Source organism: Balaenoptera physalus (genome assembly GCF_965194825.1).
Source record: "Balaenoptera physalus genome assembly, chromosome: 10".
In the NCBI taxonomy this organism is placed as follows: Eukaryota; Metazoa; Chordata; class Mammalia; order Artiodactyla; family Balaenopteridae; genus Balaenoptera; species Balaenoptera physalus.
Window position 1 is genome coordinate 44,584,782 of NC_138889.1, and position 26,538 is coordinate 44,611,319.

The 26,538-nt window shown below is 43.7% G+C and overlaps 1 protein-coding gene and 1 long non-coding RNA gene across 10 annotated transcripts in view; both read right to left on the reverse strand.

The window, feature by feature from the left end:
- FAT3 (FAT atypical cadherin 3) overlaps positions 1-12,884 on the reverse strand; it is a 717,656-nt gene extending 704,772 nt beyond the window's left edge. For 6 of the 9 annotated variants that reach the window (XM_082409858.1, XM_082409852.1, XM_082409859.1 and 3 more), the window contains exons 1-2: positions 12,456-12,884; positions 6,903-6,977 (exon numbers count right to left, since the gene is read on the reverse strand). The gene's annotated coding sequence lies outside the window, so the exon portion shown is untranslated. Of the gene's footprint in view, positions 1-6,902; positions 6,978-11,040; positions 11,137-12,455 lie in introns of those variants that run through there. The other 3 variants (XM_082409854.1, XM_082409857.1, XM_082409856.1) reach the window with 3 other exon arrangements.
- Positions 12,885-13,842: 958 nt separating this feature from the next.
- LOC309636727 overlaps positions 13,843-26,538 on the reverse strand; it is a 464,863-nt gene continuing 452,167 nt past the window's right edge. Inside the window, exons 2-3 of the long non-coding RNA XR_014250181.1 lie at positions 16,019-18,552; positions 13,843-15,965 (exon numbers count right to left, since the gene is read on the reverse strand). This is a non-coding gene — a long non-coding RNA (uncharacterized lncRNA). The remainder of the gene's footprint in view (positions 15,966-16,018; positions 18,553-26,538) is intronic.

Genomic DNA, 26,538 nt, shown 5'->3' on the forward strand with positions numbered 1-26,538 from the left:
TATTATGAATTATGTTCAGTGTACCTTCAAGCCAATTTTCAATAAACACAAATCACTTAATAAGAAATTAAGAGCATTACACATTTCTCATGCTCCCATGCATTCAGCATTAATGAGATTTTGTTTGTTAAGCTCACAGAACGACAAAGTGTCTAAAAGACAGACACGGCCTTTTCCAATTTCCATTCATTCAAGAAATAGTTATTGAACATTTTTTGTAATATGACATTCCCAAGACACACACCTGTTCAAATGCCAATTTCACTGGCCTGCCCCTCAAATAATGCTTTAGTTCAGTGTAATTGAAAAAAAAAAAGATAATTGGAATTTTACAAGACTTGCTTTTAATTTATTCTATTACTAACTGCCAGGTAAGTCTGGGCATTCATTTATACACACAAGCTTTACTACATGCCAGACACTGTAAATTCGGCCCTTAAAGCAGGATTCTCTTGCCCACAGTGGTCAGAACTGGGTAAGCAATACCCCTGGGAACCTCTGCGTCTTCGTACCCACTGGAATGGTACATTGATTGTAATTTAGTGTGACAAGAGTTACAGCAAAGGTGTTTACAAATAATTCAATTTTTAAATATAAATTTAAAAGGCTTCAAATTTTCTCATAATAACAACATTCTTACATATGCATTCTATGCTTTCCTGAGAAGAAAATACTCAGTACTGAGATGTGCTCCCCACTCCCAGTAAATCTGACCTTTGACTGTGAACATCTATCCAACGTGCATGTGTATGTACCCTTAGGTTAATAATTCCTCTATCAGAACCTCCTGGAAAACAAAGTGGTGCTACTAAAAGGTAACAAGTATTTGGACGTACCCAACAGGCCTTCTTGGCGTCTTCACCACACTGGCTGAGAACTTATTGTAAAGATCCACAGCTTTGACAGACCAGCCAATCAAGAACCTGGATGTACATGCCCGGAGGGTCTTTCGTTCAACTAGAAAATGAGGACCTCGAATGAACATACTACAGTCGTCCTTCAGTATCCATGGAGGATTGGCTCCAGGGTCCCCCTTGGGAACCAAAATCCATGGATGCTCAAATCTCTTATATAAAATGGCATAGTATTTGCATATAACCTACACACCATCCTCCCAAATACTTTAAATCATCTCTAGATTACTTATAATACCTAATACAATGTAAATGCTATGTAAATAATTATAAATTCAATGTAAATGCTACATAAATAGTTGCTAGCATGGCAAAATCAAATTTTGCTTTCTGAAACCACTTGGAATTTTTTTTAAATATTTTCGATCTGTGGTTGGTTGAATCCACAGACACAAAACCCGTGGATATAGAGGGCCAACTGTATATCCCACCAGTACCAGTATCATAAGAAGTCCTAATATCTCAGGGATATTTTTCAATGTTTGGTCTTAGATGTTGTACTGTGAAAGTCAATAATATATTATTCAAGTTAAACATCAACAAATATGGTCATTCAGTTTTAAATATTAAACACTGGTAAGATCCAGCAGTAATAAGAATGGGGGAGGGAATTCCCTGATGGCCCAGTGGTTAAGAATCCACCTGCCAATGCAGGGGACACGGGTTCAATCCCTGATCCAGGAAGATCCCACATGCTGTGGAGCAAGTAAGCCCATGTGCCACAACTACTGAGTCTGTGCTCTAGAGCCCATGTGCCACAACTACTGAGCCCACGCTCCTAGAGCCCGTGCTCTGCAACAAGAGAAGCCACCGCAATGAGAAACCCGCGCACCAGGACGAAGAGTAGCCCCTGCTCACCGCAACTAGAGAAAGCCCGTGTGCAGTCACGGGGACCCAACGCAGCCAAAAACAAAAAATAATAATAATAAAAAAAAAAATTAAAAAAAAAAAAAAAAAGAATGGGGGATCAAAGATTTATGTTATTTCACTGAGCCCAGGGAATGATGGTCTATAGGAAGGAAGAGACACCAACAAAGGTAAGTTCATTACAAGATGGAATTAGGTACCATGACAGTAACACAAACTGTAGTGGGCAACCGCGTGTAGAAATATCAGCAAACAAAGGATGTTGCAGCTATCAGCCACTACAGCTGCCCCCAAAGGTGAGCCTTGAGGGAACTCAGGATGGAAAGAGAATGCCTGCCATCAGGCCATCAGACACTGCAGCCACTCCCCCATGGTGCACCCTGAGAAAACTCAGGATGAGAAAGCACAGGATACTGGCCCCAGAGAGCTGAGGTGCATTATCAAAGGAATGATTTCAGTGAGCCCAGACTCTTGCATCTTCCCCTACGTAGAAAAGCGTTAAATTCCTTTAGTTGGGATGTCTGGTTTTCTTTTATTAACAGTAATCTTGTGACGTTCCTACTACCTGGTCTTTGTTGCAAACACTCCTCTATATCCTGGCTCTTGCCTTGCCTCTTCAGAGCAGTCCCTCAGAACTATCTAAGATGCTGTGTCCTGGGCTTACGTCCTCACTTTCGTCCACCAACTAAAACAACTCTCAACTTTTAGGTTGTGCACTTCTTTCAGCCGCCATCACAAAGGAGCGGATATCATCAGAGGTGTAATTCTGGGTTGCACTGGGCTGGCCCTACTGACATTCCCATCCTCTCTAACTCCAGGCCTGTCTTCCCCATTTAGCTTCCCCTCTGATGCTTCTCTTGAAAGCAGTGCAGAGGGAGAAGGACAAACTAACTTTCAGTTCATCACATATTTAAAAGAAAATATATTTTCCATAGGTCTACACTCTTGCTTCTTCTTAAGAAAGCTGATATACAAACAATTGAAAGTTGAAAAACAGATAAATTAAAGAGAAACAAAATATCCTTTACTTTATAAAAGAATGTGCCACAGGATCTGCTTAAATAGTGAGCTTTCCCTAATTGAATGCAGTTAAAATGTGATTTGCTTGGAAAAATGGAACTGACACTCACATTTAAAAACATATCTATTGTATAAGAGCAATCTAGGCTTATTCACTTTGATTATTATAATAACCACTGATGAGCTATATTGTATGAAAGTGGCAAATCTTATAAAAATACCTGTATTTCCCTCTCTCTCTTTGGAGAAGAAGTATAATATGTTATTAATCCTACCTACTTAACAGAAATAGAGAGAGCATAAATTGAACAGGCTGTGTGTACTGCTGAATACAACTTGGGAATAAAGTCATTAACGCAAATAATTACACATACAAAATCTGCACTTCCAAAGTAAAAGAAGATTATCTAATGATTGGATAATTCAAGGAGATCTAGGAAATTGATTTGGCAAGGTAGTATGTTTTCGTCTTAACGTTTCCCAATCAATTGCCTAGACTGCATAATTTCCTCACTGTAATCATTGTCTCCTGAATATAAATGGAAGGCATATTGTCCCCTTGTTAATGCAGGCACTTCCAAGTAGATGATGTCACTTCATCTCAATAAAAAAGATGCTGGTGCCATCTTTCTGACTTTGGGTCCCACAGGCATTTTGTCCTTTTCTGGGCCTATCTAGGTAAACAAGAGCCAATTGACAAAGCTAACTTTTGAAGGGTCAGACACCACATTTGTTTAATATGCTCCATGCAAAATCAGTACAAGGTAATAAGAGCACTCAATACATTTTTGCCAACAATGACACACCGATTTGAAGAACCCAGCACAGGCCCTCAGAAAGGCTAACAATGTAATGTGTACTTAGTTCTCCCAGACTGTGAATGATCTGCTATGTCTACAGGAAAGATGAAATGCCAGATTACATTAAACTGCTGCTAGTTAGAGAACATACCTATGAAGACAAGGAATTAAGAAATCGTGTAAAACTAGCTGTTCACATTAATACCAGTGCAGGAGGCAGCTAAAAACTGTAATCAGGTAGTGACAAATCCTCAAGGATTAGGTGAACTGTGTTTCTCCCTCTTCCTCACTTGTTGTCAACATTCCCAAATTATTTCTTTATTAATTACAGTATTTTCAAGGCTTTATAACCATCAAATGCAGTTCAAAAAGAAATACATCCCACAACAAGGATATTTAAAAAAGAAAAGAATTTCCCAATCTCCTGTATGACTGGGAACTTTTCCATAGCCACAATCTGGAGTAAAACGGATTGATACCACTAACTGATCAACAATAAAACTGAAAAGGACGCAGAGAAATGTGGATTTCAATATCAGATAAATATAATATAGAGGGTGAAACATGCCATGAGAAAGGGACCTTCTGTCAATAAATCCAAGTCCTGGTTCACTAATTAAACCATGGAATACAGCATCTGAATATGTAGACACCAGACTTCAGCGTTTCTTAATTATATTCAATTCCAGGCATATTTTTCCATTTAATTGACATTCTGAAATGCCTTTACAGTCCTATCAGATAGGTACCAAATTCTCAAGGGAGATTACTACACACTTTTGAATTCTGGTTCATCTGACTGAAATGGTTATTATGAAACCTTTTTTGAAATGTAGGAAAGATTCACATTTTCTCCCTAAATCCAGCAATGCTAAAGTCTCCTGCATTTGGCCTACTTTCGTGTGTGCATTTCTTTACTGTGAGGCTCTCTACAGCCAGGCCAATCTGATGAAACCGCAGCTACACACCCCAGCCTGGCACAGGTCCACGCCACATGTATCACACAGTGCATTTCTCAACCAATCACGGCACCAACGGCCATCATTTAGCCACTACTTAGAGCCAAACAGAGACCACACCACATGTTTCACACAATGCATTTCTCAACCAATCACGGCACCAACAGCCATCATTTAGCCACTACTTAGAGCCAAACAGAGAATTTCAAACCAGTCTTAAGAACAGACTTCAGATGCCCAAAATATTAATCACATACTCAGATGTTTAAAAATCAGCAAAACGTCATTTGTAACAGATGCTCTAGGTTGCAAAAAAGACCAAGCTACCCCTTCTCCCAAGATATAGCCTCCTTCTGCTTTTGAAGAGAACACACACACTCACTGTTTATCTGATAGAAAAAAAATGATATTTATACTGTCATTAAGCACATTTGTCACTAGATTTAATCTGTATTATCTGGCATGCTTTCAGATGTTTATGAGTGTTAAGTAATGTTCAATGATATTGATATTTAGAAGCACTAATAATTTGGAGTTTATTTCAAAATGTGAAATGTAATAGCCGCTCCAGTGTGCTCACTTTTTAACCTTCTCTGGTTCCGTAAAGGCTATAATTTTTATCAGATCGTTGGGAATTTAATTTACTTGAAGTCCTAAAGTTACAATTAAACTTCCGGTTAACCTTTCCTATCTGTGCGTCAGTCAACAGCTAGGCTCGTCTCTGACATCTCAGAAAAGAAAAGAAATAAAGAAAAACTGAAACAATATTTGCAACTGCTTTGCAAAGTGCAAGTTTCAGCAGCTCATGCTGAACATCCAAGGCAAAAGTTCTGGCCTTTTCACCCACATTCTGAAAGCTAGCATTACTAGGCTTACCATTTACTTGACATTTTTTTTGAATGTTAAAAAGCCAGCAACAGACCTGAATGCTGAATTCCTAAACGACAGAACACCTCAAAGTTCTCTGTGCTAAAGCTAATTCTGAGATTACTAACTAGGCGTCAGAGGAAAATGGAACTAAGAAGACGCCAATTACATCAGTATATGGGAATGAAGTTTCTTCCTAACATGTGCCAGAAGCATGCCTGCCAAACTTCACAGATCTCTTCACCTCCAACATTAAACAGTGCTGTGATTTTTTTTCCTTAAGTGTACACATCTTGAGGCACAACTAGACTGTAAGCTTCTTGAAGACCTGATTCATATTTTTGTGCAATGCATTTCTTGTAATCCCTACAAATAAAAAGAAAAGTGGGCAGATATTGATGGATTACATTGAATTCATTCCCCAAATTCAGAATTACATTAAAAAAAAAAAAAGACTCCCGATAGAGCAAGAATCCAATGTGAAAAAGGACGGAATTTCTGTTCCTGAAGATGTTTGAAACTTTCCAAATACCATTTACCAGCTCCTAGACAGCACCATGATTACTAGCTGGAGAAGGCACCATGGCAAACTAGAGTCAAACAGGCTAAATCCACATTAGGCAACAGAAAGGACGTTAAGCACCGGCAAAACTGAGAACCAAAAACAACACAGGAGGATGGAAGCCGTGAACCTACCCAGCCACCTCCGTCAGGGCCAGTCCAGCTTAACTTCAACACAGTACAGAGTCCCAGGGGTTACATTCACAGCAGGAGAATGCAGAGCACGCGTTTTTGATTTCCATTCAAATTCCCCGGGGTCTGGGAGCTTCGGACAGGAGTGAAGTCTAACTCCCAGATGGAGGCACAGCCTTTGTAGCAGTGGTCCTTGGCCTTGGCTCCCCCATGAAATCCCCTGGGAGGCTTTAAAAAATACTGATGCCTGGGTCCTACCTCCAGAGAGTCTGATTTCAATGGTCTGGATGCAACTTGTGAGTCAGCTGTTTTAAAAGCCTTTGGGTGATTCCAAAAGTGCAGTCAAGGTCGAGGACTCCTACTTTAGGATCATTTTGGGGAGCTTTGGGTGGTGTGAGAAGCCTCCCAGAGTTCCCTGTTGAATAATAATAGGTAGTGCCATAAAGGGTCCATTAAATTTTATGCAAAAGAGCAAAAATGAATGACTCTTTAAAGAATCAGTAGTTGCCTCCCTAAAAGGCAACTTATTTGCACCCATACTTTTTAAATACTACCAACAGGAAAAAAAACTTAAAAAACCCAGAATTAGTGATGGAACCACAAGGAAGCCAGAGTGTGTGAATACGTAGCGGAGGAAAAGGGGGCAGGCAGGTGCACCTGCATGCAGGCTCCCAGACACACTTAAAACACCTAAAAGTTCCTCTTTGAAGCTGGGGGTAGGGAGATGGGAAACCACAAAAGCATAATGGAGAAAAGGGCCTGAATAAATTCTGGTGTCTTACCAAAATACTGAATAACAGTCCAACAGCCTATTTGGCCTGTTCCGTGAGTGTGTTCTTCCAAAAAGGAGCACTGTCCTAAAGAAATGAAAGAATTGATTAATTTTGTACTGTCTTGCTTACATTACAGTTTCACTAAGAATTATGAAATTGGATTATATTCACTTTTATACTCCCCCCTAAAAGTTTGCTCCAGCTCATATTATTCTCTCCCTCCTCCTCCAGGACCCTGCTCAGTGACACTCTTTTGTCGATTAACAAATATGTCCATGTGTCGATTTCTAGTTTGCACACCTGGGTATCCTCCCATCTTCCCAACAACACAGTAAGCATACAGAAGCAAAGGATACATTTTACTTTGACAATGGGCATATCTGAATCCTGCCTAGGGTCATAAACGTTACTGACAAGAAATTTAAGTGAAATAAATTTCTTCAAGAGATAAAAGAAACAAAAAAATAGGCTGAAAAAAAGTAAAGCTTTTTTTTTAAAAGGAAAAAAAAATAACCAAAATGACTTCAAATTCAGTGTGACTTAACAGAATAAAAATAAAAGGATGAATTTAAGACACACAAGGGCAAGAATTAATTAAACAAATTTCCTTTATCAAATAGAGGTTGTAATCCACAATCCTGGAACGCTGGAAGATCAGAAAGGTGAAATACGAAAATTTGCTCAAGGAATCAGGGTCCCATGTATAACTTTTCTCTCCAGGCAAGGCAATACTCTCATAAAGCATTTTCTAAAGAAGGGCAATCTCAAAACCCTCCCCCAACCTCCTCCCAGGCCTCCACATTCATACATATCTATCCAGCAAAGGAAGTAACACACTTTGATTATATAAAGAATTTGCTCATTAAGTTTTGAAATCTGTTCTCTATTTTCTGCAACCACCATCATGCCAGGAAATCCATTCTCAAATTTTCATCCCTTCTACTTTAATACAAAAATACCTCAATCCTAGAACTGGCTAAAATTAAGACTAACCAGGGAGTGCCATTCCAATCCAGAACTGCTAGAATGGTCATTTGTCACTGTTGCATGTAACTGATAGCCTATTTTGGTAGACCAGAAACTGGCTCGAAGCCACCAGACAAGTGTCAAATACGTTCTCAATAAATTCAATCTGTGGCATTAAATTGAGCCTTTTTATTTTTATTTCTTTAAGGAAAGGTAAGCTTTCCTAAAGTTATTCTTGGAAAGAAAGTTGGGGAAAGGAAGCAGTGTAAACAAAGAAAGAAAAAAGCTTATTAAAGAAGTAGATACTCTTCAATTGACAGAAAAATCAGTAAGTTTGAGAAGCCTGTAGAATAAAATTGAGTGAAACACAGAAAAGAAATGTACCGTCAGGGTCTTCACAGAGGAAGTCACCTAAGCCACAAATATTTATTTAGTGTCTATTGGGCAGTAGGCATGGTATCCTCAAAGGACAGACTATAAAAAAAGATCCAACCCTCACAGTGGGGTAGAAAGAAGCTCATAAAGACATATTCAACAATTAGAGATTGCAACGTATTTCAGAAAATCGTATCAATAAGCAAAGCAATCTACACTGGGGTTGTGTTTCTTCCTTTAATTTTTTAAGACCCTGCACATCTGTGGAAATCAGGGGCTCTCTTATCTTCAGGAAGGAATTTGGCAGCAGACATGTCCTCCCCACTAGGTCTGTCAGATCTCTTTTAGATTATCATTCCTTCCTGGTGTTTGTCACAATCAGCAAAGACAACAGCTTATCAATAGTCCTTCCCCAGCAATCAAAGGAAATCAATCCAAATGTATGGTCCCACCTGATCCCATCAGACGATCCCCACTCAGTGCTCTTGCAGAAGGAAAGAACCTAGGAATGCCTCACACTTCAAGTAACCAAACATCACCAGTATTATTCTTTCCCTCTTGCTCAGCAGGAAAAAGTCAACCTACCGGTCAACCGGACAGAAGTGGGGTGTCAAGGAAAGCCACACCCAACTCCACAAACAGGAAAATAAAGCCACCATGGTCCTCTTTGCCTCAGGAGCTATTAATAAAGCATAACAACACAAGAGCCACTCCTCAGACCAGCTGCTAATGACTAAATATCCTCTCCTCACTGGTAACTGCCTACTTCTATTTAACATAATTCATTAGCCAGATTACAGTGGGTCATTCTGCAGCATATGAAGAAAGCAAGGCTGATAACATAACCTGACACATCAAAAATGTGTCATCAAAGTTATGTCATCAAAAGATTCTTCCGTGAGCAGCGTGAAGAGCCATTGCTTTACAAAAAGCTGTGAGCTGGCAAAATAACCATCTAGCATACAGGTCAGTGGGGAGCCACTCTGTTTATGGCTACTCATATCATTTTTGAGTAGCTCAGCACAACCGTAATTGCTAGTTAACAGATAGACTGGGTCCTGACTATTTTTTTTAAAAAATCCCCAAAATGACTCTGCCAGGAACCAGAACAAATACATTTGAAAAAAAGGGGAGGGGGGCTTGATAGCCAGTCACTGATCAACAAACACTGGCTGTGAAAATCCTACAGCTCCAAGACACGGAGCCAGCCCAGCAGCTGACCGATTTCTGATCTCTGAGCCAGCTGCCTTTCATGTGAAGGTCTCTGTGTGGCTCTGATATGAAGACATTATAACTGGACAGTTCTGGGAACTTTCTCATCCCAGCTCACTGTGCACAGAAACTGGCCCCACCACCATTCATGGTCCAAGTTCCAAAAAAGGCAACAACAAGGATTCACGATTAAATATCCGCATACCGCTTAATTCTAAGAGACAACTTTTCTCCTCGTAAAACGTTAAATACCCTTCCCCCACTCCACCCTATGAGAAAAAAAAAGCACATCAAAGCGCTAAAGTTATTATGCATTTTTTTGTCTTTGTCTCTTGGCGCCCTGGTTTTCTTGGCTGTCCTTTATTCTCTCACTGCTCAACTGCTCCAATTTAGGAATACGAACTCAAAAAAAAAAAAAAAAAAAAGCGCAGTTGGCTCAGGGCAGTTTCCAGGATTCTGCAGAATCTCAGTCTCTCCATCTCTCTCCCTCCTTCTCTCTCTTCCATCCCCTCCCTTCCTTTCCTTCTCAGATTCAAATCTCCACGTCACAAACCAGAACATCATTCAGGCTTTCGATAAACGTTAAGAGAAGTTGCATGCCTGCCGGTGGAAGCGAAATCCCGGCTCTCTTTGATTGATACTGAGAAGGGAGCACCTCAGTTCTCGATTCCTAGATGGCGGGCTTCCCCATTCCACCACCTGGACTTGCCGCCTGGATGGGGGCAAAGTCGTCTACAGTCCTTCTGGTCGGTTCTCAGTCTTTCTGCATGTATTTTAACCCAGCCCGGGAGGAATCAGAGAATCTAATCCTAGCAACAAAGCCGGGAGCACAAATCCACCGTGATGAACTGGTCGGCCCGCTCCCCCGCCCCCGGCCTCCCACCGCCCCTGACTTGCCTTTAAAAAGACAGGCGTTGGGGCCAGAAAATTAAAACGTCCGAGGCGAGGAGGAGAAAAGCGGCGGAATACAAGTAGCCAGAGCGGTTTGGGTTTCGTGGTTTGTTTACGTGTCTCTTTTTTAAACACCAAGGACCCACAAATGTGAACCTAAGCTAGTCCAGCCCCCCCGTGGGAGCGTCGCACAGCCCTAGGCGCTGCCCAGACAACTCGCCCCCCGCCCCTCCCGCGTCTGGCTGGGGCCAGGGTGAATGGGGGAGGTTCGCGCGGGTTTGTCTGACACTTGTAAATGGAAGTGGGATCCAACTTGGAAAACAAACGCGCCGGAGTCTGGGGGCGGGGAGGAGCGGGAGACCGGGGGAGAGGAGGAGAAAAGACTCTTCAAGCAGCAGCGCGCTCCGCGCTTCCCTCCCTGCCTCCCACCGCGGCTGCTGCAGGTTCGCCCCAACCAGAAGCAGGAGTCCCGCTCGGCGCGCGGTGGCGGTGAGACAGAGCCCGGGGCCGAGGAAGGTTGAACCGGCCAGACGCCGCGAGCCCAGGCCACCGAGCGGCCACGCTCCAGGCCGCAGGCGCCTCTCCCTCCCGGGGGCCTCTCCAACCCGCCCCGCCCCCCCCCCCACGGTGACCTCGCCAGGTCCCTGCAGGCTCCCTCCCTCTTCATATCCTTTCTGGGATCCCCTTCCACTGCCAGGTTTACCCCATTATCACGCGGAGCTGCAGCCGCTGGATGCCACCACCATCACCACACACACACATCCCAGGAGCGCCCTCCTCTCCTCTTGTCGCAGGCTACCCAAGAAGCTCCCTTAGTTCACAGCCAACCTCCCGCCACCCCCACATCCTTGCCCCCTGCTCGCCCCCGCCCACGCGAGCCGAGCAGGGAAAAGCGAACAATGAAAGTTGCTTTCCGCGAAGCCTAATCGCGGTCAATGTTTAACAGTCTCGGAAAGCACACGCGACGGAAGTCAGCAGGAGAGTGGAGGGAGGAGTACGGACCACAGTGCTGCTAAAAATACCCGGGCCCGCCACCTCGCGCAAGCCGGGGGGCCAGATGCACTTTAGCTCAGCGACCCCCACTGGCGGAATACTGGTGCTCAGCGCGCCGCGCGAAGACTGCCCCGACCACCTCGGCTGCCTCCCCGCCCGCGCGCCTCAAACCCCCGCCCGGACCTCGCACCCACACTGGTCCCCACAGGGGAGTCTACCCGGCACCGCCCAGGAGGGGGCCCTGAGAGTGGAGCTGGCGCGCCCTCGCGCTCGCCCCCACTCCCCAACCCAGGGAGGGCCGCAACGCACCCCCAGGACACTCAAACCCGCGCGGCTTTCTTTTCAAAGACAAGCAACCTTCACGCACGCCCGCCAAAATCCGTGCACTCCCAAGGCACTCCGTTTCCCTCTCCTTGTCAAGATAGCAGGGAAAGTCCCACCTCCCCGCCACTCCGTAAAAGACTGTTGCCCTAGTCTGAGAGCCGCTGCCATTCAGCACATCTCACCCTGCCCATGACCCCCGCAAACCTGAGTCAAACATGGAGTGGACCCGCAGAATGTCTAGTAACCCTTTCCCCTCCCTGGCCAAAGTGGAGTCCGGGCTCCCTGCCCCACCCGGCGCCTCGCCAAGCGACGACCCAACTTGAGCCTCCGGGTCCCTCAAGTGCATCCATTGGCATCTGAACGTCCCCAGAGCGCCCGACAGGCAACGGCTACCAAGCAGGTTCGCCGCCTGGACCCTCTCATCCACCTGCAGCGGGCGGCCGGGGCTCGTGGCGGGGGGGGAGGGGGGAGGGGGATGGGTGCACTGAGCTGCAAGCCCCCTCGTGTCCCCTCTCCAAATCCTCAGCCCCAAACTTAACCAACTCTCCATGCCAACCCCCCGGCTACCGCCACGAGACCTAGTCTCCTTCCCCTCCTTGCAGCAGCAAAGACTGCTCAGAGCTGTGCTGAGGCAGGAACTTCACAAGGTGAAAAGTTTCCCCCACGCGCTCCGCCGGCTCTCGCCTACCCGAGCCCACCTCGCAGCCAGTTTGCACCCGGCAGCTGGAGCTGTGCTGCGGAAGGCGCGCTCCAGCCGGTGCACCGGCCAGCCAAATAATCACTTTAAAAATGCCCACGCACCCTTGCCTCCGCCGGCAATCCTCCGCTACACCAGGCGCTTCCCCCGCTGTTCTTCCTCTCCCGGCGCTCGTGCCCTGGGCGAGCCGGCCACCCGGCCGCTGCCGCCGCAGTGCCTGTAGCGCGCTAGCGGGGACTGGAGCCACGAGCAGAGGCGCTCAGCGCTCGGGACGCCGCCGCCGGGGCTCGCAGGCGGAGGAGCGGAGCTGGGAGGAGGAGAACGGCAGCGGGAGGAGGGGGACGGTGGCGCGAGATCCCAATCCTCAGCCCAGATCACAGCGCAGCCTGCCGGGAGGAGCGCCGGCTCTCGTGTGTGCTCCAAGCTGCCGCCGCCGCCGCTACTGCTCGGCGCCTGGCTGCTCCCAGCTCCCCATCACAGCCGACGCCGACGCACGGCCAAGCCCCTCTCTCTCATCTCCCCCTCTCCCTTTTCTGTCGCTGTCTCCTCCTCCCAAACCGCGAGCGCAAAGGGCGAGGGGGAGAGAAGCACCGGCGTCTGGGATGACTAGCGATCTCGGAGCGCCGCGCTGGGGAGAGGGGGCGGGTGGAAAGGGGGGTGATGGGGGAGGCGCGGCGAGCTGGAGGGCGCTCCGGGCGCCGGGCCTGGAAGCTGGACTAATTTTAGAGCTCGAGTCTTCCCCCACCGGGTCCCTGGGGCTCCAGGATAACACCAACGTTCCTTGGTGGCGCGGGCGGAACGTGGTGCAGGCTTCAGAGAACTCACCCACACCGCTCTCAGTCTCATCCCTACCACAGCCCCGCGCAGAGGTCCAGCACGTGTTATTCTCTCGGAGGACAGATGAGGAAACTGAGGCACATGGAGATTAAAATGGCTAATCTAAGATCCCGAGGTTACTTTGTAGCTTGAAGATGAAACCATCCAAAGGGACTTTTGATTTTATTACGTGCTTCCCAGAAAGGGTTCCTGCTGCTTTCCCACACACTTCTGGATCGTGGGGTCATCTAATTCCCCTGTGGAGAAGGAGAGAGTATTAAACTAAAAGGGTAACCATGGCGCATTTTCTTCCCTCCTTCCCTGCCCCCAGATCGTTTTAAACATTTTTTTGTCGAAATGGAGGAGAGGTACTTCTAAATGGAATGAGTGATTGATCTGGGGCTTGATGATTTGCAACTACAACCTGTCTGTCCGCCTGTTCCAGTAACTTGTGCGCCCCCATCCCTCCTACGCTTCCCAGACCACACCCCGACTCCACCCCCGACGCACACTCTGCTGCGGCGGAGCCTACACTCGTCCCGCTCTCCGTGTATCCTCGCACTTCCGCCTTTCTTCCCCTCAGAACTGAGAAGCGTCTTAACACCCCCCCACCCCCGTCCCCCATCCCCACTCTCCACACACAGCAACGCACATCTGTCCTTTTAACAGGCACACGAGCTGGCGCGTTGCCCCGGATGCTCTCTCCCAGGCGGTTTGTCCCCAACTCTACCGTTGGCACCAGGGGAGAGGTGAGCTAGGCCTGCAGATCTCTTCTCCAAAAGAAATGCTTACTTTTTTTGAACCATGAAATTCTCCTTGGGGAATGAGGTAGGGGTGGCTACCGGGGGCTTTGTGCTCAGTCACTAGAGCGAGTCCTTTAAAGAGCCAACTGAGTCTACCTTTCTGTCCTTAACAGTTCTCAGCCTGGGGCCGCCGCCCTGCCGCAGCTACACAATGGCCCCGCCGCTCCCCACAGGTGGAAGGTTCCCCTTGAAAGCCTCCAGCAGTCTGGCTGCTTTGACTGCCCCATAAAGCACAGGCATGCATGCTCTGGTCACTCTGCCCTGAGAGTTTAATGTGAATTCTAAAGGCCAGTGACAGCTCCCCATACATCAGCTAATTCGGAGGTAATCAGCTTGATGTTACCTAGGGCTTCACTGTCACAGAAGGCCAGAAGATGGGTGTGGAAGTGAGGGAAAGCACCGACAGGGCTAGGAAGACTTTCCTGTCCTCCAAAATGTTATCATTTGAATAATTTAAATCTGATTTAATTTTTATGTCAGTAGCTTTCTAAGGCACTGGAAAGTTTATTATGGGGTGTGTGTGTGTGTGTGTGTGTGTATAACCTTGGCAGGGCATTTTGCTTGTGACCAACAGAATTCAGCTAACTGTGCATCAAAGGTTGTAAGGAATCTATATTTCCCCACCCAGGGAAGTGCTGAAACGAGCTGGCTCCCCGAAACCAGGAGCTTTGGGTAGAGTCAGCGAGCGGTTGTTTGGCCACTAGGATGCTCAAGGAAAGAGTGCTGGCAAGGAGACGGCATCTTCAACCTTCCGCCTGGGAAGACTGCCAGGTGAGTGTAGGTGTCGTTGCTGCTACAGCTGCACTGCTCCTGGATTTCAGCTCCTCCGAATGTTCTCTTACTCCTCGGAGGCACCTTACAGATAAGTACAGAAATCTGTCTAAATTTCAGCCTCCCCTATCCCTAGGCAGTACATAGATAATAAAGTAAATAGTCTTTACTCCCTTGGCAGACATAAGCCATTACAGCAGGGGGTGAGAGACTTCCTACAAGAATGATTAGGTGGTTTATCTAGTGGGACACCCCTCTGGTCATTTAAGATTTGCATAGTACTTAATACTCATTCTCAGAAGGCCATTTTATTTCTTTAAAAAGTGCCTACTGTGTGCTAGTACTGTAGTAGGCTCAGTGTGGATAACATAGTAAGCTTTATGACAGCAGGGAGTCATGTGAGTTTATATTTCTACCCCCAGTTCCCTACACAGGTCTAATAACACTCCATGAATATCAGTAAATGCCCAATAAATATTCAAAGAATGAACAGAAAATGAAAGCTTGAGAATCTTCCATCAAACCCAATGAATATGATACGTAGGACATTCCTTATAGGAAAGTAGGCCAAAAAATGAAAAACGGTGAATCGAATAATAAAATAATTTGATTAAAATAATAATAAAATAATGTCACTTGCTATATCACCCTCCCATGTACCACCTCCTATCCTCTGGGCCTGTCTCTTTTAGCCACTGCAGGAGCCAAGTTCTAAATGGGCTCCAACTGGCTTCACACAGATCCAATCTGACAGTGTCTCACCCGAGGCCTCTCTTACATCTCTCGTCCCACCCAGAGGCTTGTTGGTTGAAGTTTTGGTTTAGACGAAAGCCCAGAAAGAAGTGTGACAGCTTAAACACCCTGTGGTAAATCTTTGACCGGAGGGAGTCCATGGACATCTGTTCCCTTTTCCATCCTCCAACAAAGGGTCCTGAAATGTGTTCCATAGAGCTCCTCGGGTGGTCTTCCTAAGGAGCCAGTCAACTGAAGCAGTGGCCAGCTTGATAACACATACTCGTACTGGTTCTCCATCCTTAGCTGGGTCCCTCCCTCTGTCCCTCACATGCTCCCTAGGGTCACACTCCCCAGTAAAGTACTTTCAGTAAGTCTTTGTTATCAGTCTCTACTTTCTGGCAATGCCAAGCAAACACCCACCATCAATTCTAAATATTTACATTAAGGAGCAAATAATTTTTCAAAATGCGCTATAGCATTCAAAATGCGCTATAGCATACATACACACACACACACACACACACACACACACACACACACACACACACACACACACACACACACACACACACACACACTGGCTCCTCTTTGTGATCAATTATATCCCACCCGGATCTGTTCTTATTAATCCCATTCACTGTGTTTCTGTGCTCAGAAAAGCAATGATCAGAGAGGAACTTGTCTAGTATGACATTTGAGGCAGGGCCTACCTCAGTGTTAGCCTTCCATAAACATTCCAGAACGGTTTCCTTTAAAGAAGAATTTGTTACCACAATGGACAATTGAGAAAAGTGCTGGAATTTCCTCCCTGGAAGTATTTAATCAAAGTATAGGTGTTTATCAACTTGGGATAGGAGTGGACCTGTCAAGAAACTGTGGTATTAGGATGTTTTGGAAACAGATAAAGTCAAGTTATATCATGGCAGGGAGTCGGTTTAGGGTGGTGGTGAAGTGAGCAGGCCCTGGAGGGAGACAGAATGACAGAATTCTCACTTTCCACCTTCGAGTTGTATTATCCTGGATAAGTTACCTAATTTCCCTAGATTTTAGTTCCTTCATATGTAATATAGGACCTGTATAATGATAAGTATATTGTAAGAATAAATGAGATAATTCATAAAAGCATGTGCTCAACATACAATAAGCACCCAACAAATTTTAACTATTACTATTCTTTTAGATACAAATCTTTAGGCAACTATTTTATATTATCTGAGCTTAAAGTCAGTGCTAGCAGCCGGAACGAAGTTCAGACTTACTACTATCCTTTCCATGCTAAAATTCTGTGATTCTCAGCCATTAAAGGCCAAACTTTTATTCAAATACAGCAAAATGATGTTCCAAATATTCAATATCATGCAACCCATAAAATGTATATATTCAAGATATAAGGGGATCACTTGTGGATGGGAACATGTATTTATACCATTTTTTGCTCTTCATTAATAAATAAACCTCCTTAGATTTCAGATTCACCTTTTGCAAGATTATTATATATAATATTAATATATATTATATTATAATTAACAACATGTCATTTACTACATATATGACTATAATTATAATTCACATATCTTCATAGAAAAATGTTTCCTCATTTGACTCTGTGTATTATAAAACATCAAAGAATATAGAAGAGGGACTTCCCTGGTGGTGCAGTGGTTAAGAATCCGCCTGCCAATGCAGGGGACACGGGTTCGAGCCCTGGTCCGGGAAGATCCCACATGCCTCGGAGCAATTAAGCCCGTGCGCCGCAACTACTGAGCCTGTGCTCTAGAGTCCACGAGCCACAGCTCCTGAGCCCACGTGCCACAACTACTGAAACCCGAGCACCTAGAGCCCGTGCTCTGCAACAAGAGATGCCACTGCAAGGAGAAGCCTGCGCACTGCAACAAAGAGTAGCCCCCGCTCGCTGCAACTAAAGAAAGCCTGCACACAGCAACAAAGACCCAATGCAGGCAAAAATTTTTAAAAATTAAAAATTTTTTTTTAAAAAGGAGATTATAATAGGGACTTCCCTGGCAGTCCAGTGGTTAGGACTCCACTTTCTCACTGTGGAGGGCCCAAGTTCAATCCCTGGTCGGGGAAACAAGATCCCACAAGCTGTGCAGCACAGCCAAAAAAAAAAAAAGAATATAGAAGAGACTTTGGATATACTTTATGTTTTTTGGGTCACAGACCTCTTTGTTTAAACTTACAGAACATCTTCTTAAAAATACACATATACACACATACACATTCTGCATTCTATTTCAGTAGTTTCTGTGTCCCTCTAAAGTCCCTCCACAGAACCCAGGTTAAGGAAAATGTTGCACATGAAAAAATTTAGTCCAAAACTCACGTTCTGTTTCTTCACGTTTTTAGTTACTTTAGTTGCTTTTTCAAACCTCCTGTAAGGAATACATAGTATCTCAGGAGTTATAGGCACAAACTGTACCTGAAATGAACTTGGATTATTCCAAACTCGTAAGAACTTACTCTTAAGATAAACACGTATAGCCAAGGCCTCCTGTGTTGGGGGATCCACTATGCAACTAGAAATTCTCTGAATTAACTTCCACTTAGACTATAAAGCTTAGTAAAAAGATAAGGAATTAAAATATGCTAATTTGGAGTTTACAAACTCCAGATGAAAACTCAATAGTTACTAAATTAAAACAAGAGTAACTGCAGGATTTTTTTAGAATTTAGACCAAAAGAGATCTTGTTACAGAGGAATATTGTATCACTGACGTGTTTAGGGTTGCAGGTATATAGTAATACTAAAGAGCAGACTGACTTCTATTTTTAAATTTTCTTTTAAAATTCTCTACATACAGATAGCGCTTCTATCCAATCCAATGCCTGCACGCTGGTCAGAACTCTCCTACTGCCCCACCTTTTGTACACAAGCCTCTGGTGATTCTTGCAGGGGTCCTTCTTTGCCACTGAACTGTCCTAAAGCTGATCAATCCCAGTCTCCCTTATTTTGAAACAACAACCAAAGAAAACCTGGACAGACCTAACCGCTTGGCTTTCACCAAACAAACTGTATTACCAACTCTCCTTATCCTTGGGGAAATTTCTTTTTATATGTCTGTCTTTGGCTACAACTCTCCCCTCATTGGCTACACAGAGACTAATAATAAACGTAAAATCAGACACTCATTTTTAACACATCTGCAATTCTATATTCTTTAGACCATTCCTCTTTTTCTTTTTTAGTCATTCAAACAATACTTTCAAGCAGCTACATACTTGGCTCTCTGCTAAGTGCTGAGGATATAATGGTTAGCAAAAACTGATATCTGCCCTCTTGGATCTTTGGGCCAGTGGAGAAGTCACTATTTATCAAGTGATTATATAAAGAAATGTAACAGTAAGAAGGACTACAAATGAATGCTTCAAGTTGTTTGTTTAAAGATCACTACCACCCCATCCTTCTTTTTTTAAAAACTAAAGTTCAACACTAACCATGGCTAATAAGCCAACAGGATATTTAGGGTTACACCTGATATGTGTTTTGACATAATACTATAAATGATAAATGTCATCAAATACTAAGGTATTAATAGTTTCAGGATCCCACTTCATCATCTTCACCAAAAGTTTTCATCTACCCTATTGACCTTTACCTAAACCTTCTTTTCTTCAAGTATCTTGAGGTGAAATTTTAGTTTTTTATTCAAAATCACTGCTTTTAAAATTATTCATAAAGTATTGATATTTATTGTCTGCCCCTATATTTCAATACAATAGATAAGTTGTATTATAAATAAAACATGCTTATGTGGGCTAATGTAGTCAGACCACAATTTATAACATATTTCTGTGGGAAAAACATTCCAGGTTTAAAACAACTGGCTTACAAACTTTGGGAACACAGCTTATTTGTAAATTAAGACGTTCCTTTACCAATCAAAGGGAAAGTTGCTATGTAGCATAAAAGTGAGGTCACCGTTTATTATAAGTTCCATAAAATCTTAGACTGGAAAAGAGTTGGAAAAGTAGTTAGAATTTATCTCCCTGTCTTTTAATTTGCCTAAGCATCTTAGCTACTTATTGCTTCAGGCTTTAGTGCATCTCCAAAAAAAATAGTCCGGGCACAGAACAAAGACTTTTGTCTACTTGCTAAAGGGAAGAAGTACGTGATCTTCTACCTCATTCATTGACTAATCCAAAAAAGGAATGTTAAAAAAATCCATCTAAACTCAGGAGCCCCCGAACCAAAGAAAAGGAAAAAGCCTTTCCAAGAGGTTGGTGAACAAATTATAGCAATTGATTTTATTACATGATCTTAATTGAATCAGCAAAATATTATTAAAAATAAATGTTGGCATATTGCCTTAAATTAAGGAACATAAACCCCTTTTCATTTTGAATTCATGAAAAGGTCTACTTACCCTTATTTTTGGAATACTTTAGCTCAAACACTAATACCTATTTCATTTCACCAGGCCAAATGTTAGCCATGAATGTCAGCATAATTTTTCAAAAGTGAACTGCATCAAACTATTTGCATAACAAAAACGTCACTGTGAACCAGCACCTTGCTGCTTGTGGCTTTTGTCAAAGAATGCTGGAAGAACATCATCTATTTTTGTACCTGATAACTTTGTTCATCCAAAAATAACTACTTGCCAAATACAGTTGATTTTCAGTAAAGTGAAAAAAAAAAAAAAACCCTACTGATTATGAGGAAGTAGCAGGTTCAAGGAGTTGATCGTAGGATTCAGGTTTTTTTGCGCTTTTTGCTTTCATTTCAAAATCTGCCACTCCTTATTCAAACCAGATTTGTGATGATTAAATGTTCTTTTCCTCTGACTCTGATTCAGGAGTCAATTTGAAAAAAGCTACTTCTCTCCATACATTTTCCATTGGGCAGATTGTGTCATTAGACGGCATTTATGAAGCATTGACAGCAACTCATTCATACACTAAAAACCTACTGTGTGCAGAGGGGCAGATGGAGATCTTTGTGGCATAAATGGTCCCTGAAATCAGGAAGCTTGCCCATGACAGCCCTTGGATTCAGTAAGACTGACTTCTATGGGTGCGGCCCTTGGATTCAGTAAGGCTGACTTTAATGGATGTTAACAGACCTCTCAACCTTAACACCTTTCTTCTCAATTCTTTGCTACCCTACCAAGCCGAGAACGGATAAACCTCCAGTCTTAGTGGAGTGTCTGTGTTCCCAGTGGCATCCAGTCTTTACCTCTGTGATATCACTTCTCACACTGCCTCATCCTCATCTTCATCTGGTTTCGTGTCTGTCTTTCCACCAGAATGGGAGCCTCTTGAGGTTAAAGGCTGGTGATTATCTCTGTATCATCAAGGTGAGCATCGCATGGCGGTGCTCAACAAACTGTTTGCAGGTTGAATGAATAAATACATCTCAGCCTCGTTTGGGTTTCCAAGAGGTGGCAGAGCATGGAGTTGCCATAGGAAGCCTTGTACCATTTTCATTTTCTTGAGAGAGAGAGCCCTAGATCAGTGGTTCTCAAAATGGGGTCCCTGCACCAGCGGCATTCATGGCAATTTGGACTTGTTAGAAATGCACTTTCCCAGGCCTCACGCCAGACTCAGTGAACCAGAAATTCTGGAGGTGGAGCCCACAGATTTGAGTTTTAACAAACTCTCCTGGTGATTCTCTCCTCTGATGCTTGTTACAACTGGAAAACCACTACTCTTCACATACACACATGTGTTCAGAGTTCAGAGTAAGCCCATGTGAAGCCTGATCTGTTTCCTCAAGGATGGAAGTGCCACACCCCTTTAACTCAACCTGTAAATCTATGCACAGGCTGCAGTCAGTTAGTCTAACTAGTTTGTCAAAAACTCCACATTATTCTCTTTCCTCCTGCTGATGGGGTGGTGTTTGGGCTTGAATTGCCAGGTTAATTGCTTCAATTAACCAATTCATTTAGCTTAGGCAGGCACAGCTTGTGGGAAAACCATCCACAGCATCCAAAAGGTGTTCTAACCTATTCCTCTCAGGTTGGAACCAAATACAGACCTGCTGGGGACGGGAAATGAACCATCTGGGGAGAGAACAGAGGCTATGTCTGCATTTATTTGGCCCTTTTTACAACTTTCTTTCCTTTACGCCCTGGTTCATATGATTTTATGCTACCAGGGTCTGGCACGTGAGTGATAGAAGGAAGTGCTTTTCTGTATCAAGTACACTTTGGGTGCATCTCCCCCATTATTAGAATCAAAATAGGGGAAGTGGAGGAGACTGGGGAAATTTCTGCTGCCTCAGCAGCTTTGATCTCCTGACAATGTTAAATGCTGTTTTGCATGGGTGTGAACCTGAACTTGTCTGTGCACCTTATGAATGCTGTTGCCATCGTAGTCACAGGGGCACACAATTTCTGAAACCTTGAGATGGGAATTTTGAGGCAGGTAATTACAAGCAATCCTGGTTGGTTGTAAGAAGCAATCGGAAAGATGGCAGAGGAGTAAGACGTGGAGATCACCTTCCTCTCCACAAATACATCAGAAATACATGTACATGTGGAACAACTCCTACAGAACACTTACTGAATGCTGGCAGAAGACCTCAGACCTCCCCAAAGGCAAGAAACTCCCCACGTACCTGGGTAGGGCAAAAGAAAAAAGAAAAAACAGAGACAAAAGAATAGGGACAGGACCTGCACCAGTGGGAGGGAGCTGTGAAGGAGGAAAGGTTTCCACACACTAGGAAGCCCCTTTGTGGGCGGAGACTGCAGGTGGCAGAGGGGGGAAGCTTCGGAGCCACGGAGGAGAGCGCAGCCACAGGGGTGCGGAGGGCAAAGCGGAGAGATTCCCGCACGGAGGATCAGTGCCGACCAGCACTCACCAGGCCGAGAGTCTTGTCTGCTCACCTGCCGGGGCGGGCAGGGGCTGGGAGCTGAGGCTTGGGCTTCGGAGGTGGGATCCCAGGGAGAGGACTGGGGTTGGCGGCGTGAACACTGTCTGAAGGGGGCTAGTGTGCCACAGCTAGCCGGGAGGGAGTCCGGGAAAAAGTCTGGAACTGCCTAAGAGGCAAGAGACCATTGTTTCGGGGTGCGTGAGGAGAGATTATTCAGAGCGCCACCTAAACGAGCTCTAGAGACAGGCGTGAGCAGCGGCTATCAGCATGGACACTGGAGACAGGCATGAGACGCTAAGGCTGCTGCTGCAGCCACCAAGAAGCCTGTGTGCAAGCACAGGTCACTGTCCACACCTCCCCTCCCAGGAGCCTGTGCAGCCCACACTGTCAGGGTCCCGTGATCCAGGGACAACTTCCCCGGGAGAACACACAGCATGCCTCAGGCTGGTGCAAAGTCACACTGGCCTCTGCCGCCGCAGGCTCGCCCCACATCCGTACCCCTCCCTCCCCCCAGCCTGAGTGAGCCAGAGCCCCCGAATCAGCTGCTCCTTTAACCCAGTCCTGTCTGGGCAAAGAACAGACGCCAGAGGGCGACCTACATGCAGAGGCAGGGCCAAATCCAAAGCTGAACTCCAGGAGCTGTGCGAACAAAGAAGAGAATGGGAAATCTCTGCCAGCAGCCTCAGGAGCCGCGGATTAAATCTCCACAATCAACTTGATGTACCCTGCATCTCTGGAATACCTGAATAGACAATGAATCATCCCAAAATTGAAGTGGTGGACTTTGGGAGCAACTGTAGACTTGGGGTTTGCTTTCTGCATCTAATTTGTTTCTAGTTTTATGTTTATCTTAGTTTATTATTTAGACCTTATTATCATTGGTAGATTGGTATATTGATTTCCTTGCTCTCTTCCTTTTATATATATATATTTTTTTTTTTTTCCTTTTTCACTTTTTGTGAATGTGTTTGTGAGTGCTTCTTTGTGTGCTTTTGTCTGTATAAGTTTGCTTTTACCATTTGTCCTCGGGTTCTTTCTGTCCATTTTTTTTAGTATAGTTTTTAGTGCTTGTTATACTCGGTGCATTTGTTTATTGGTTTGGTTGTTCTCTTCTCTTTTTTTTTAATTACTTTTTTTATTTTTTTTATTTTAATAATATATTTTTAATTTTTTATTTTAATAACTATTTATTTTGTTTGTTTCTTTCTTTTTTTTCTTTTCTCCCTTTTCTTGTGAGCTGTGTAGCTAACAGGGTCTTGTTGCTCCAGCCAGGTGTCAGGACTGAGCCTCTGAGGTAGGAGAGCCGAGTGCAGGACATCAGTCCAGCAGAGACCTCCCGGCCCCTCATAATATCAATCAGTGAGAGCTCTCCCAGAGATCTCTGTCTCAACGCTAAGACCCAGCTCCACTCAACGACCAGCAAGCTCCAGTGCTGGACACCCCATGCCAAACAAATAGCAAGACAAGAACACAACCCCACCCACTGGCAGAGAGGCTGCCTAAAATCATAATAAGGTCACAGACACCCCAAAACACTCCACTAGACGCAGTCCTGCCCACCAGAAAGACAAGATCCAGCATCATCCATCAGAACACAGACACCGGTTGCCTCCACCAGGAAGCCTACACACCCCACTGAATCAAATTTACCCACTGGTGGCAGACACCAAAAACGATGGGAACTACGAACCTGCAGCCTGTGAAAAGGAGACCCCAAACACAGTAAGTTAAGCAAAATGAGAAGATAGAGAAATACACAACAGATGAAGGAGCAAGGTGAAAACCCAACAGACCAAAAAAATGAAGAGGAAATAGGCAGTCTACTTGAAAAAGAATTCAGAGTACCGATAGTACAGATGATCCAACATTTTGGAAATAAAATGGAGAAAATACAAGAAACGTTTATCAAGGATCTAGAAGAAATAAAGAACAAAGAACAATGATGAACAACACAAGAAATGAAATTTAAAATTCTCTAGAAGAAACAAATAGCAGAATAACTGAGGCAGAAGAAAGGAAAAGTGACCTGGAAGGTAAAATAGTGGAAATAACTACTGCAAAGCAGAATAAAGCAAAAAGAATGAAAAGAATTGAGGACAGTCTCAGAGACCTCTGGAACAACATTAAACACAGCAACATTCAAATTATAGGGATCCCAGAAGAAGAAGAGAAAAAGAAAGGGACTGAGAAAATGTTTGAAGAGATTATAGTTGAAAACTCCCCTAATATGGGAAAGCAAATAGTCAATCAAGTCCAAGAAGTGCAGGGAGTCCCATACAGGATAAATCCAAGGAGAAACACACTAAAACACATATTAATCAAACTATCAAAAATTAAATACAAAGAAAAAATATTAAAAGCAGCAAGGGAAAAACAACAAATAACATACAAGGGAATCCCCATAAAGTTAACAGCTGATCTATCAGCAGGAACTCTGCAAGCCAGAAGGGAGTGGCAGGACATATTTAAAGTGATGAAAGGGAAAAACCTACAACCAAGATTGCTCTACCCAGCAAGGATCTCACTCAGATTCGACGGAGAAATCAAAACCTTTACAAACAAGCAAAAGCTAAGAGAATTCAGCACCACCAAACCAGCTTTACAACAAACGCTAAAGGAACTTCTCTAGGCAGGAAACACAAGAGAAGGAAAAGACCTACAATAACAAACTCAAAATAATTAAGAAAATGATAATAGGAACATACATATAGATAGTTACCCTAAATGTAAATGGATTAAATGCTCCAGTGAAAACACATAGACGGGCTGAATGGATACAAAAGCAAGACCCATATATATGCTGTCTACAAGACACCCACTTCAGACCTAGGGACACATACCGACTGAAAGTGAGGGGATGGAAAAAGATATTCCATGCAAATGGAAATCAAAACAAAGCTGGAATAGCAGTTCTCATATCAGACAAAATAGACTTTAAAATAAAGACTATTACAAGAGGCAAAGAAGGACACTACATATTGATCTAGGGATCAATCCAAGACGAAGCTATAACAATTGTAAATAATTATGCACCCAACATAGGAGCACCTGAATACATAAGGCAAATGCTAACAGCTATAAAAGGGGAGATCGACAGTAACACAATCATAGTAGGGGACTTTAACACCCCACTTTCACCAATGGACAGATCATCCAAAATGAAAATAAATAAGGAAACACAAGCTTTAAATGGTACATTAAACAAGATGGACTTTGTTGATATCTATAGACCATTCCATCCAAAAACAACAGAATACATTTTCTTCTCAAGTGCACATGGAACATTCTCCAGAATACATCACATCTTAGGTCACAAATCAAGCCTCAGTAAATTTAAGAAAATTGAAATCATATTAAGTATTTTTTTCCGACAACAGCAGTATGAGATTAGAAATCAATTATAGGGGAAAAAACATAAAAAGCACAAAGAATGGAGGCTAAACAATACACTACTAAATAACCAAGAGATCACTGAAGAAATGAAAGAGGAAATCAAAAAATTCCTAGAAACAAATGACAATGAAAACACAACGACCCAAAACCTATGGGACGCAGCAAAAGCAGTTCTAAGCGGGAAGTTTATAGCAATACAATCCTACCTCAAGAAGTAAGAAACATCTCAAATAAACAACCTAACCTTACACCTAAAGCAATTAGAGAAAGAAGAACAAAAAGACGCCAAAGTTAGCAGAAGGAGAGAAATCATAAAGATCATATCAGAAATAAATGAAAAAGAAATGAAGGAAATGATAGCAAAGATCAATAAAAATAAAATCTGTTTCTTTGTGAAGATAAAGAAAATTGATAAACCATTAGCCAGACTCATCAAGAAAAAAAGGGAAAAGGCTCAAATCAATAGAATTAGAAATGTAAAAGGTGAAGTAACAACTGACACTGCAGAAATACAAAGGATCATGAGAGTTTACTACAAGCAACTATATTCCAATAAAATGGACAACCTGGAAGAAATGGACAAATTCTTAGAAAAGCACAACCTTCTGAGACTGAACCAGGAAGAAATAGAAAATATAAAGAGACAAATCACAAGCACTGAATTTGAGACTGTGATTAAAAATCTTCCAACAAACAAAAGCCCAGGACCAGATGGCTTCACAGGCAAATTCTATCAAACATTTAGAGAAGAGCTAACACCTATCCTTCTCAAACTCTTCCAAAATATAACAGAGGGAGGAACATTCCCAAACTCATTCTACAAGCCCACCATTACCC